The sequence below is a fragment of the Mandrillus leucophaeus genome, unplaced genomic scaffold (assembly GCF_000951045.1).
Source record: "Mandrillus leucophaeus isolate KB7577 unplaced genomic scaffold, Mleu.le_1.0 Scaffold363, whole genome shotgun sequence".
Lineage (NCBI taxonomy): Eukaryota > Metazoa > Chordata > Mammalia > Primates > Cercopithecidae > Mandrillus > Mandrillus leucophaeus.
Genome location: NW_012103843.1, coordinates 1,427,695 through 1,440,337, shown reverse-complemented (window position 1 = coordinate 1,440,337; position 12,643 = coordinate 1,427,695). Strand labels below are relative to the sequence as shown.

Sequence of the window (12,643 nt, the reverse complement as noted above, 5' to 3'; positions counted from 1 at the left end):
ACATTAAATCAAATCCTGTCAATCCCCACCCCCCTGGCAAATGAACTGTCACTTAATAGACTATTCAAAAAACAGCCAATGCGCTGAAAGATAATTGCTTTCAATTTCTAAGTTTTCACTTATACAGCATAATAAAGACAAACTGATATGACTTGACTTTTTACAGACACAGTTCTCCCCAACATCTGGTCAACAGTATATAAATATTTACAAGGAGACATTAGTTGAAGAAAAAAGAAATCTTCATTATCCAAATCGATTTCTTTCTAATGCTCATCAAAATTTTAAAAATAAAATAATTTGTTAACTTTCCAGTCATTCCTGTTGCCACACTGCTTCAGCTGGTGGTGTCAAGAAATTTAAGTTTAAGGATGTTTTTGTTCCACAACACTCCTACGCCTGTTCTGTGCTATTTTAGAAGTTATCTAGAATAGTAAATTAAATATGTAAGTGTAAACCTTGAAAGGAGAGAGAAAAGAATAGCTATATGTAAGATACAAAAATTTTCACACTTTACAACCTTGAATACCAAGATAATAAAATGCTCCCTATATTTTCTATGTATTTCAGTTTAATTTAATAATATTGCAAAAAAAGGTTTCTGAAGAGGATGCTAAATAATAGCAATGACATTATCACTTTAGAAATATACCCTTGCCCTAATTTTTGCTAAACAAACTGTTATTTTAAAGTGACAAATACAAGTTATAACATGGAGCACTTAAGATTCAGAAGCCTCAGCAAATTGTGGTATCTTTTAGCGATGAAGACTTTCAGAGACAAATGTGAACAGGGCAGCCAGCCTACTTGACTTAGTGATTTATAAATGCATTCGGCTCCGACGTGAGAAACACGCGTGGCTTCTCCCGCACGCCGCTCCGCTGAAACATGGCACACTCGTGGGCAGAAGGGCAGGACACCCGCAGCGTGCAGGTCCTGGAGGACGTCGATGGGAATTTCGTGTCTAGCGGTGCAACGAACATCATCTGCAGCTCCCTGCGAGGACCGCGAGCTTCACGTGTGGGAGCTGCGCCGCCCCCTGGTACCCAGAGACACGCGGAGCCTGGGCTCCCTGGCTGTCTAGTGCTCGTTAGAGTCTAGCCTGAAGCTAAGAAACCGAAGACTCGAGTCAGAGCTGGTCGTCAGTAACACCAAAAACTGCTGCACGATACCCTGAAAAGAAGCAAAAGGAGTGAAATATTGTTGCAGAAAAGAACGACCCACAAAGGTATTCCCTCCACCCTTAATCCCCTTTGAGTTGAGTTTGTCTTTCCAGATCAACAGGTCCTTAGTAAACACCCACTACGGAGGGTGTCCAGGGAGCGAGAGCTGCTGGGACCCTGGAGTGCACGCGGCCAGTGCACCTGCATTAGGCACAGGTGCCCTTTTACAAGGATAAATTAGCGATGAATACATTTTATTTGAAAGCAACTAACAAATAGCTTTTTCACCTTGTTCTTAAGTTCCACAAGAATAAGCAAAGTAACAGATGTTAGAACATTCTATTCTTTTTATTTTGAATGCAGAACTCAGTGCCACACATTTCGTCTTTCACATGACTCATGAAAGAGGATTTAGTCCTAGAGCTCTCACTGGAAGACAAATTGAGAACATTGGACAGGTCTACATTCCCAGCCATGACCTTAAGGTTCAACACTGTTGGGCGTGAGGCTGCAGCTGCCTTCCTGACATTCAGGAGTCTGTCTACTCAGGTCTCTCCTTAACAATTTTGTTAGCTGCAACTTAATGAAATATTTGAGAATCAATTTCCTAGAATCACTAATATTCACTAGCCTCACTCTTTGCATGACCTTTAACAGCAAATCCATCTTCCCAAGTTGAGATCATTAACTCAGTGATTTTAGGAGTAACAGGGCCTTGTGCTCTGAATGAATCTATGAGTCTACCTGTTTCTTTCACATTTAACTCTAAAGTTGTATTAAAGCATCACTCAAAAGTAGGCTTTCATTTTCTTGGCCTCATAATCAATTCTCTGTAATTATTTAACATTGCCTTTGTGGTATAAGAGTGGAAAAAGCACACAACATCAAATGAATGACTGGCACCATTATGTTACTCTACACTTAAATTACCGCCTGGAAATCTAGGACCATAACATGGGACCACAACAACCACCACTTTTAGCTACACGGTGCATCATCCTACAGGACTTAAAATTACAAAAATGTCCGTCTTCCCCATGTGCATCCTAGAAAACAGCACAAGACATAAAATTCTATCAAATTTATCAAAATGTATTTTGTCATATAACCAGTTAACACCCTCCATGTCTTTACAGCAGGCCAGCAGCTTATGGGGTGAGCTACAGGGTTCCACAGACTTTGTCTTCCCCATTGTTTCCCCAAAGACAATTCAGAGCATTGCTGTCTTCTCTTGGCTCATGTAAATCTGAAAATTTTTATTCCAGTGCTGTCCCAAAAAAGACAATGTGGAAAAGTCTATCTCCAGGATTAAGATCTATGTATGAGTCTGTTCTCACACAGCTATAAAGAACTACTGAGCCTGGGTAATTCATGAAGAAAAGAGGTTTCATTGACCCACAGTTCCACAGGCCTAACAGGAAGCATGATTGGGAGGCCTCAGGAAACTTACGATCATCGCAAAAGGCGAAGGGGAAGTAGTTAGTAAATATTATTTCATTCCACTTAATTGAAACCATCGCTTTACATTGTGGCAGGAGAGAGGGACAGACAGTGAATGGGGATGTGCCACACAATTTTAACCATCAGATCTGGTGTGAACTCACTCACTATCATGAGAACAGCATGGGGGAAATTCGCCCCCATGATCGAATCACCTCCCACTATGTCCTTCCCCCAGCATTGGGAATTATAATTCAACATGAGATTTGAGTGGGGACACAGAGCCAAACCATATCAATCCATTAAGATAGAAACCACCAAAAGAGAGAGGCAGTGAATGAGAGGGAGAATGTTTGTCTTCATTATCATTTTCCTTTAGCCTAAAATGATTTAAGAACCTGGGACACAGAGAACCTGACTCTGAGAAGTGCGAAGTGAGGATGTGGCAAAGGAAACCCTTTCATGCTTGTGCAACAAGACCAGCATTTAGGAAATTGTGGCAGCAAAGAGTTTTCTCCAACTGTAACAATGACAGACACTGATCGTGTCCAGACTTGGTTTTATGAGAACATGTGCTATAAGAACAAATCTTCAATGAAAATACTGGCTCCTAGCTATAATCAAGCAAATATCTATACATGTCCATAGATGTACATTTGTACAGAATCGACTTTACTGAAATGTTCTTAGGAAACAGGACTTGAATAGCATTCCTTCAATAATATGTTTAAGCACCTTTCCGTGTCAAGTTTCTGAGTTGAGTGCCAGAGGGAACACAAATTTACCTACCACAGAACCTGTTCTCAGGGAGCTCACCGGAAGACATGGTAAATGAATGAATGAATGCAGTAAGATGAAGGAGGTGATGAATTATGTGTGTCAGCCTGAAATAATAGAAATGATCAGAATCCAGTTTAAAAAGCTTATTCAGGTGAAAAGCTGGGAATGACCATCTGGAAGACAAAGACACCAGAGAAATGGGGTCAGCACTTAGAACTTGAAAGTTGTTTTGCTTTTATATATAGTGTTATTTGAAGAATCGTGAGGTTCATAAATTTGGAAAGGAGAGCTTTATTTCTCATAAAGGGTTGCAGCCTGTAGGCTGGGCATCCTGTAGGCTGGGAAGCATAGCCTCTTTCAGAAGCAGGAAGCAGACACTTCAAGGGAGGGAAGGATAATACAGGATTTTATGTTGAACAGATTGACTAGGTATACATATTCTACAGGTTATAAGAGGAGCTCTGAATATTTACAAAGGGGAGGCATAGGCATGTGTAGTAGAGTAACATATAAGTAACATGTGTTCCACGTTCACTTTGGGGTAGAGACTTATCACTTAAATGTATTATTATAATTAGATCCTATACATCAAAAGGTAAAGCAGATGACCTGAAGGCCCTCATTGTGCAACCTCTTTAAACTGATCAGAACCACTCCATGGTTGGTGGTCTCTTATCAGGAAGGAGTGTTGATCAGTTCTGTCCACCAGACCGGGGTAGTGTCAGGTGGTTGGTTGAAATCAGCAGTCAAGTGAGTCTTTCAAGAGGGCTGGTTTTTGTTTAAACCTTAGGAAAAGAAAGTCTAATGGCAGTTAGCAAAGGAGGGTCCATCATGAGGCCCATCTGACCTCCTATACTATCATGGCTGAGAGCTGTTTTTTTTTAAAGATTTCTCCAGGGTCCTCTTGGCTAAGAGGGGGTCTGTTTAGTCACATGGGAGGCTTAGGACTTTAGTTTTTATTTCTCATTAGGCAGAAAACAAAGAAGTTTAGTAGGATTATAACATTTTCTGTGCAAGGCTGGTTTATTAGTTGCAAAAATTTAATCAGTACAGTTTGCTTTTTTCTCCATGTGACACATTTTCTTTTCTTTACAGCTAGTTTTTGTTTCCAATTTAAAAACGTATATTTAACATTTTATTTTAAGCAATGTGATAGCCAAAGTCTTTGTATGAGAAAGGTAAGAAGGATGTTAATCTATAACAAAGATCTGTAGTGAGGAGGGACGGGGTCTTTCTTGCCACTCTTTAGTCATTTGCAGCATTTTATAAAACACTGTAGGTAAGGAAGAAGGCTAATCTATAATCAGAGAAATAAAGATTACAGCTGCCTACATTACAGCTGCCTGTTTGCATGACTCAGATCCCATAATCACATTTCCTTAGGGCTCAAAATATTTCAAAGTTTCAGTAGCTTAGATTTTGAATTACTTATTTTCACATGTGAAGCTAAAGTCTTACAGAAATTCGGAGAAGGAAGCTATGATATTATGAAATACATATATTTGGTCTTTGCCAGTTTTCCTGGCCTACAACTCCTAAAATCCTTGGAAACTTCAGAGCGCTATCTTTTTGTTTGCTGATATTTACTGATAGCTTCAGGGTGTGGTTGGCCACCAGAAAGACAAAGGCATAATTACAGGGCTAGGACTTTCAGTCCCACCTTGTAATCTCCAGGGAGGGGAAGAAGCTGGAGGTTATGTTGATCATCAATGGCCAATAGTTTAATCAATCATGCCTACATAATGAAGCTGCCATAAAAACCCACGAGGACAGGGTTCAGAGAGCTTCTAGATGGCTGAGCCTGGGGAGAGTCCTGGAGTGTGATGCCCATGGAGGGCGTGGAAGCTCTGTGTCCTCCCCGATTCCTCACTCTGCATCTCATTATCTGTATCCTTGATGGATGTATCCTTGTAATATTCTGTACAATAAACTGGTAAACACAAGTTGGTGTTTTCCTGAGTTCTGTGTGCCGCTCCAACAAACTGAACCCAAAGAGGGTTCTGGGATCCCCAATTTATAGCCAGTCAGTCAGAAGTTTCAGAGCCTGGAGTTGCCACTGGTGTCTGAGGTGGGCCGTCTTGGGAATGAGCCTCAACCTGTGAGACCTAAGGTTACCTCCAAGCAGATAGTGTTAGAACTGAATTAGAGGGCACCCAGCTGGCGCCCACTGCTTACCATGTGAGGAAACCAACCCTGCCACATTAGGTCACAGAAGTCTTCTGTGTTGATGGCTGCTGAGATGTGAGAGGAGAGGAAGAACAGGGTTTGAGAGATTTTCCTAAACAGCTGAACACGTGGAGGTGCCTAGAGGGTGGCACGCCCCCTCCCACGCCCTGTCCTGTGCACCTCTTCATCTGTAGTCTTTGTAACGTCCTTCGTAATAAACTAGCAAACATAAGAGTTTTCCTGAGTTCCATGAGCAGCTCTAGCAAATTAACCGAAAGAGGAGGCCGTGGGATCCCTGATGTATAGCTGGTCAGTCAGAAGACAGGTGAAACAACCTGGGGCTTGCAATTGGCACCGGAAGTGGGGGCAGTCTTGCGGGACTGAGCCTTCACTCCGTGGAGTCTGACGCTATCTCCGGTAGACTCAGCACTGACTGGGCTGGAGCACTCCCAGCTGGCATCTGCTGTGGAACAGATTGATTGCTTGGTATATGGGGGAAAAAACGCACACATTTGGCCATAGAAGTCTTCTGTGTTGATTGTGGGGTAAGAGCAGAGGAAAAGCAGTCTGTTTTTTCCCCTGCACAAGCCTAAGTCCAAATGCGAACAGTCACTTATTCACTGAACAAATTCTTAGCACCTATCATGAGCCATGCATTGATCTAGGTACTGAGGATACAGCAGTGAACAATTCAGAAACAGCCACTATCCCCCTGGGCACTGTTCCAGTGGGGAGATAGACAAGCCCATAAACAAATGAAGATGAAATTGGATGCATTTGGCACTCCTGGGCAATGAAAAACAGCAAAGGCAGGCAAGCTAGAGATAATACAAACGAAGAGGGTGTATGGACGGAGGCCATTTTAGATTGGGGGATTCACCTAGAAAGGTTGTGAAGAGTATACGTGTGTTTATGTGTCTGTGTGTATATGTATGTGCGTGTATGTGTGTTATATGTGTGGGTGTGTATATATGAGTGTATGTATATGTGAGTATGTGCACACACACACAGGGCATGTTAATGATGTCAAGGTCTTATGTTTGATTTCTGTAAATAAAGGCTAGATGGTATCAATTATGTGCTGTCAAGCTCATTTATAAGTAGGCATATGAATACATGTCAAAATTTTGATGACCATAGGGAAGAGATTTCTACATTTATTTTCAATTGCCATGTCTAATCTTTAGAGAACAATTCAAATTATTAAATCATTAATTGATCTTTTAGAAAATGTTTACTTCCTAGGTTTATAGTCACTTTTAAATTTTAAAGAAGTAAACTAATAAATGCTTTGAGGAATAAACAAACTACTGTAATGAGGTTATCACCACTTTAGCATATAATTAAAAGATTTCTGTTAGAAGCCAAAACATTTTTAAACTCAGAATGAATAATCTGAAAGATTATCCTACCACAATCATTGCTCTGTAATTTGCCACTGAACAGGTTAGACTAATTGCATATATGCTTTTTATCTGCTCTTTAAACAGAAGAGCTAGTTTTACAGGCGACATACAAATGTATCTTGACAGTTGGAATGCAGCCATATTTTTATCCATATGAACAATAAGAAAATGTAAACCATTAGAACCTCAGACCATTCAGGCATCTTCAGAGGTTATGAAAGCATTGCTTCATCTAAGGGCAAGGCAACACACAGTCACTCCAGCAGCACATGAGGAGCTTCGTATGCTTTAGACTATAATTAACCTGTGAGAAATATATAGTTATAGAGGGAAAAGCCAAGGTCAGAATATAATTGCAATATGCTTTTATTTTATTGATGCATTTTCCATTCAAGTTTCTTTTTCATCATTATATCAAACACAGAAAGAACTGAGAAAAAAGTTAAATATAATTATGTAATAATTTCTCATTAACATACCATGGGGCTCTGAGACTCCTCATGCCTACATCAGTCCACATTAAAACTCCTGCAAGGCCCCTAAGGGGCCTTCAGATCTGATGGTTTATAAAGGGCAGTTCCCCTCCACATGCTCACTTGCCTGCCACCATGTAAGATGTGCCTTTGCTCCTCCTTCACATTCCACAATGATTGTGAGGCCTCCCCAGCTATGTGGAACTGTGAGTCCATTAAACTTCATTTTCTTTATAAATTACCCAGTCTTGGGTATTTCCTTATAGCAGTATGAAAATGAGTTAATACACTACCCCACTGGAAATTAAGTTCCAACACATGAATTTTGGAGAGACAGATTCAGACCTAACGTTTCTATCAAGTGAATGGTTACCAACCACACAAATTGCTATTTAAAATGGATTGTACACTTGAGGAAATAAGATATTTCAATCCAAGATACCACCCACATTAGCCATATTGAGGAACAACTAACCTACATAGGAACTGAAAAGATAAAATTCTCAAGTTTTAATTATGTAAAGATCAAACATACAATTATCTTTAACTACTAACTTCCTACGGTAAATACATTATTTTGAGTAAATTGAAGAAAAAATTCACTAAAATTAATCAAGACTAAATAAAAGCTTAGAAATGTAGAGCCTATCAGAAACTCAAAGAGCAGAAAATTGCAAATAAATAAGAGAAAGGCTATAGACATTTTAGAAACAGAAGGTACTCAAATTTTATCCAATGTTCTTTTTAGATTAATGTTACAATGGACAACATACTGAACATTTCCTATTTGTCTGACTCAATCTTCACACATACACAAAATCCTATGAGATAAGCACTACCATATGCACATCTGGAAGATGCGGAAGGGAAGGCCCAGGGAGGTGAAGGTATTTGTCCAGGATTCAGGAACTAAAGCCAAGAGTCAGACTCAAATCATCTGACTTCAGAACCTAAGCTCTAAACAGCTACTTCACAGAGATAAAGCAGTCAGATGAGTTATAACAAGATAAACTGGTAGGTGGTATAAACCCACTGGCATTGCAATACTAAACATAGCAGGCCCATGGCAAAGAACACAATACGCTTTATGTCAAGAAAGATTAATTTTAACTCTATCAATCATGATGCATTTTTGAAAAATCCCACAAGTGAAACTAGTGAGGCAAACATAGCAGTTGAAGTCAAAGTTGTCAACTGAGCAAAAGACATTTCCAGATAAAATGATGAGGGATCTTGAACTTTCCAAAGCTCTACCTCAACTCAGATCCTAAGTGTCAGGTTCAGTAATTGTAGAACCTTGAGAGAGAGAGGACGGAGAAGAGAGGAGAGGAGAGAGAGAGAAAATGCTAATGTAGGAATATTTCGGGAATGTAAGTGAAGAGTATTTAGAAAATCTTTATACAATTTTTCATACCTTTGTGAAATTCTGAAATTATCCAAACAAGCATTTTAACTAATAAAGTTATGACTTTACAGATGAAGTAAGATTAAGATATTTAAATGAGAATTTGAAGTGCTTATCTTACTATTATATTGAATAGATATGAACATTTATATAGTGGTTTATCGTTAAATAACCGAAACCTGAAAGTTTGTCTTACGTTTTCACATGTGTTAAACAATGTGTTATAAGATTTCAAATAGTCAAAATGAGAGTGTGCACAATACCAACACACGACCCAGACATCACTGAAGAAGAAGGCTACCTGGGTGTGCTGTGTTCAGGACAAGTGGAAGAGTGCACACAGCTGGGTTAAGGTGATCAATAAAGCAGAGCACACTGCCCAGCATGCAGAAAATGGGCGTGATGGAGGGGAAGGGGATGGGAACAGACCTATGGAGATCACACGTCGCGAGTCTAGGATGAGACTAGAAGCATTTGGACGTCAATCAAGATTTTGACATCAATGCTCAGCCAATAATAGTAGCCTCTGGGCTCTCACGGCGTACTCCTCAGAGGGGCATGCAAGGTTGTTTCATTCCCCAGTTGCTCCACAAAAGTGAGTAAAGTTCTATTTCCCGATTCAGAGTTGCAGCTCATGTGTCCTGTGGCAAACAACAAGGGAAATTGTCTTACAGAGGTGTATGCTACACAAACACAGATACAGTGTGCATTGTAGGGTTGGAAAACGTTTTCTCCACCCTCTTTTGTTCAGTGGCTGGAACCTGTGAACACAACTGACAAAAGTCAGATTAACAGGAGAAAAGGCATAGAAATAGTATTAATCTTTTGAATTTTGTGTGCACAAGGGCTTCACAAAAAAAGAAGTAAAAAATAAAAAAAAAGAAGCAGTTAGACTTAAGAGATTACATACCATTTTAACAAAAGGCAATGCATTTCAAATAAGAGACTAGACAAAGGAGAGGGGTTTTAGGCTTCTAGGGGTGATAACTTGTGGGAAAGTGATTAGCAAATATATCAGGGAACTAATGAAAGTAAGGGTTATTTTAGTAAGGTCTTTTTATACTGACTCATCTTGGTGCTGGCTCTCCATCTGTGGTGACAAGGGTAGCTCTCTTCATCCTGGTTCAGGAGAGGGAAAAATTCATGTCGTTTTCACAAAGATAAGTTTATGCATTGCTTTTAGGCACAAAAGAAAGGGTAGAGAATTTTTCCTGCATCTGTTGATTCTCAGTTGCCCTCAGCTCAAAACAATCCTTATGCCAAAGAGGGTTTTTTGTGGAGCAGCATGGTCTGGACCCTTCAACACCTTTCCCCTCACGCCTGAAACTGCAGGTTCTTTATCCCTAAATGACTGCATTGGCCTGTTTTTGGCATGAGTTTGATTTTGGAATAAAATTAGTTCTTTGCTCCTCACTCAAGTGAAATTGCATGGGTCTTCCTCCCCATTTGCTTAATAGTTTCTTCACCGCAAAGCTTCAGTTCAATGACCATGTCAGCCATCTCCAAGAGCTGAAATTAGATGTACCTGGTGAAAATCAATAGAAAGAAAATCAAAAGTAAAAGGCCAGTGTCTTAGTCTGTTTTTGCTGCTATAATAGAACACTATGGACTAGGTAGTTTATACAGAAGAGAGATTTGTTTCTCTCAAGGTCCTGCAGGCTGGAAGGTCCAAGACTGTGGGGCCATAGGCGGTGAGGGCCTTCTTGCTACATCCTAACACGGCAGAAGGCATCACATGGTGAGGCAGGGTGCAAGACAGAGAGAGAAAGGGGCTGAATTCTCGCGATAACAAACTTACTCCTTTGATAATGGCATTAACTTATTCATGAAGGCAGAGCCTAATTAACTCTTAGAGGTCCCATCTCTTAATACCATCACAATGACAATTAAACTGTAACATGAGTTTTGGAGAGGACATTCAAACCATAGCAACCCGATTATTTTTACAGACTTCTTTGTGTAAGACAAGTTTGCATTGAACTCCTGGACTACCTGGAGACTCCAGAACAGCCTGCATTTCAGTCTCAGGTACACAAAGGCAAAGAAGCAAATTTTATAAGCAGAGATTAATGATGAGACCTATTAAAATGGAGTCATTTGGTCTATTCACTCCAAGAGCTACCGGATTTTCAAAAATAGAAAATTCCGAATTGGTTGTTAAATGTTCAATTTCAAATTGAAAAAAATTCTGCATTTGCAATTATGTCTCAGTTACCTCTCGTTGCCTCCAGTTACCATATTAATTCATTTCAATGTGATTTTAATGCATTGCTTTCTCAGTTAGCCAGTAAGATGTATAAGGAAGAATTGGGAAACGTAAGTAATGTTTCTCGAAAGATATTAGATGTTTTGTATCTAGCTCTGATGATTGTTCTCTTAGTACTTAATTAGTACTTAAATCTCTTTTTTCTTTTTAAATTTTAAGCTGCATCACAATATGTTTTGTGTATTATATTCGGTTTTGTCAAAACTATTTGTTAACATTTTTATTGAATTTCTTATTTGTATTTAACAAGAAGAGGCCAATACAAAACAAAGCCCAGAAAAATCAAACTGAGTTCAGTTAACACACCAGTACTGATTTGTCTGGGTAAGTCACGGCTTTCTTAAAGAGTTCTGCAACTTCACGTAACTTGTTTTAATACTGAGTGTATGAGTTCATTTTCACACTGCCGATAAAGACATACCAGAGACTTGGTAATTTATACAGAAAAAGGGGTTTAATGAACTCACAGTTCCACGTGGCTGGGGAGGCCTCACAGTCATGGTGGAAGGCAAGGAGGAGCAAGTCCTGTCTTACATGGCTGGTGACAGGCAAAAGGAGAGAGAGCTCATGCAGGGAAACGCCCCCTCATAAAACCATCAGATCTCAAGAGACTTATTCACTACCACAAGAACAGCATGGGAAAGACCTGCCCCCATAATTCAATTACCTCCCACTGAGTCCCTCCCACAACGCGTGGGAATTCAATATGAGATTTTGGTGGGGACACAGCCAAACCGTATCACTGAGCTTCTAAACTTATTGAGAATAAAAGGGAGATGTCAAAGGCTTTTATTTTATTGCATATAGAAATTTAAAATTAATCTGATTTCCTGTAACAGCAACATGGTAACCTGATCTCAGAAAACATATTCTATGAGAAGACAAGGAAAATAAATGAATGAACAAAGGAATGAAGTATGTATGAATCTAGGAATGTTTAGTGTATGAATGTATGAATGTTTAGATGGACACAGAAAGCTTTTAGGAGATTTTCTTACTCAGGCAAATCTTTCACTGTTGCTTCCCCAGAATGGAGAGCATTCCCAATTTTGCCCTCTTCACTTTTGTCGCCAACACTTAGAATTACTAGTAGAGAGATCTCTGACCACTGAGGTCAAGGTTGATGAGTCCAAGAAGATGTCATGCACTGAAGTGGCCTTGGTCTGGTCAATAGCAGGTCTTCCTAGATAGCATTTGTGGATTCTCCTGGGCAGGAAGGACCATTGGCCACAACCCTACTGTGGCTCTCCATGATGAATCTAGGTCCTTCTGTCTTTTAAAACAGCAGCATAATATCTCTACGATTAATCTGAAAAGCACTAGAACTTTGAGATTCTGACACAGTTAATCACTCCCAGTATCTGTATTCAATATTTTCTAAAGATAAAACTTAAAAAAGACAATTAGGCCAGGCGTGGTGGCTCAAGCCTGTAATCCCAGCACTTTGGGAGCCGAGACGGGCGGATCACGAGGTCAGGAGATCGAGACCATCCTGGCTAACATGGTGAAACCCCGTCTCTACTAAAAAAATACAAAAAGATAGC

General features: G+C 39.8%; 1 long non-coding RNA gene across 1 annotated transcript in view; it reads right to left on the bottom strand.

Annotated features, from left to right (window-relative positions):
- Window positions 1-551: 551 nt before the first annotated feature.
- Window positions 552-12,643, bottom strand: part of LOC105546560 — a 20,528-nt gene continuing 8,436 nt past the window's right edge. Inside the window, exon 2 of the long non-coding RNA XR_001007117.1 lies at window positions 552-1,173. This is a non-coding gene — a long non-coding RNA (uncharacterized LOC105546560). The remainder of the gene's footprint in view (window positions 1,174-12,643) is intronic.